Source organism: Mirounga angustirostris, unplaced genomic scaffold, assembly GCF_029215605.1.
Source record: "Mirounga angustirostris isolate CCGP_5_RB_7025 unplaced genomic scaffold, mMirAng1.0.hap1 SCAF_2, whole genome shotgun sequence".
Classification (NCBI taxonomy): Eukaryota; Metazoa; Chordata; class Mammalia; order Carnivora; family Phocidae; genus Mirounga; species Mirounga angustirostris.
In genome coordinates, this window is record NW_026991710.1 from 76,621,439 (window position 1) to 76,623,653 (window position 2,215).

Below are 2,215 nucleotides of genomic sequence, written 5' to 3' on the forward strand. Positions count from 1 at the left end.
GCTCTTTTAAAAATTGGTTAAAAGTTGACAATGCGGAAAGAAAGCACTTATCTCCAGATTTTAAGTGATGGTGGGTCATACCACACTGTAATCTAAAGGAAATGCTTCTAAAAATCCTAAAATGACTAAAAAGTCATCAATTTTTAAAAAATCACAAAAGCAAAAGTCATAATATTTTTACAAAAAGTGACTTTACTTTTAAAATTACATATCAATGGAGTTTAGGGCATGATAGATGCTCAGTAAATAAGTGTACATAACATTCTAATGATTTATGTGAAGGTACTGATGATAAAAAGAATCACCAATAATGTATCAGTCAGGGTTTTGAGAGGAAACAGATGGTACCCTCGGAGGTGTATAATTGACATACAATAACCTATTAGTATCAGGTGGATAGCAAGTGACCAATATTGAAAATGTTTTAATAAAGGAACACTGCACAGAGGTGTGGGCAGATCTTTCTAACGAGCTCTCACAGTATACATCTAGATCTCTCTTTATAGTTTCCTAAGTTCATTTAGCTCAAATGTATAAGTCATCCTGATCATCCTGATTGAAAGATGGCAGGTTTTTTTCATTTGTCTTTTCTTGGTTTCCTGCTTCTCAACTCTTTTTACATCAAGGCAAACTTAGAAATGGAGGAAAATGGATAAGCCTTCTTCCCAGTCTGCACTACCTCCCAGACTGAGAAGATTAATTTCTTGGCATAACCAACTAATTGGGAAGTTGTGCCCAGGCCTATTTCTCATTTTCTTGACTTTCTTCAAATAACATTTTTTCTTTATATACCAAGCTTTCTCGATTATGTTCTATCTCCTCTCCAAAATCACATATTCTCTATCCTTTCTATCACCAACCAGATGCCTCAAAGAAATGACTTTGAGTAAACCATCGGACTGGCTAAACCTTGATTTTTTTTTTTTTTTAAGATTTTATTTATTTATTTGACAGAGACACAGCGAAAGAGGGAACACAAGCAGGGGGAGTGGGAGAGGGAGAAGCAGGGTCCCCTCTGAGTAGGGAGCCTGATGTGGGGCTTGATCCCTGAACCCTTAAAGACTGAGCCACCCAGGTGCCCCTAAACCTTGATCTTATCATGAGGAATATTCCTTCCCTCCTGAAATCTGAAACTTGGAGCTCTCTGGTACTTTTTTCAGTGCCCTTACTATCCACCCTTTTAATTCATAAACTGGCTTTTTTTTTTTCTTACTAAAAACTGCCAGGGAAATGCATTGTCCCTTCAAAAATGTCTCCTCTCTCTTCAACATTAGTTATTAATACCACTCCCCAAAACCAGACTTGAAATCTTGAAGCAGTTTTAAAAAGTTTAAACTTTTTAACTTCTTCCTCGATACCCTATTTATTTACTCAATTGCATAGGCTTCAAGGATCTGCTCCCAGAGCGTTTCCCATCCATTTCTTTCTTTCTACTCTCTCTCTCTCTGCTTCTTTAGTGCTTGCCCCTCTTCCCAGCATCCTCTCCATTCTGGATTTTATTTTATTTTTATTTTTTGGGGGGAGGGGCAGAGAGAGGGGGAGAGAGAGAGAGAGAGAGAATCTTAAGCAGGCTCCACCCCCAGCGCAAAGCCTCATGCAAGACTCGATCTCATGAGCCTGAGATCATGACCTGAGCTGAAATCAAGAGTCCAGTGTTTTACCAACTGAGCCACCCAGGCGCCCTGACCATTCTGGATTTTAAACATTAAATATTCATACCTCTGAGTGGTTTGTTTGCCTTTCAGGATTAGGACTTAAAAAGGTGACTTAGAGTAATGTAGGAACTTTTTAAAGACTGGCACTTTACAATTTATTGGGTGCAACCGTAAGAACTTGTCACAGCCATGCCATCTTGTAATTAAAAGTTTGTTATTTCTGAAGTACCGCAAGAGGATAGTAAAATGTTAGAGCAAACATTTATTCACTTGGGTAAATACTGTGTTTAGATGGAATATTCTTAAAAACTCTTCCTTCTAAATTAATCTTTTGATCTACTTTTTCTTTCTCTTGTGCACTGGTTATGATAAAGTGAAACTTTAAACACAGTTTCTTTTGTGGTTAGTTCCTTTGCTTAGCGTGTAGAGTTAACAAGGCTAAGGACACTGGTCTGATTTCCTGATGGATCAGTTATCATCCTGCTTAGTCTGTAGTCACAGACTGTCCTTCAAATCATGGCCAACCATTTCATAAATGTTAGTAATGAACAAGACAGAGA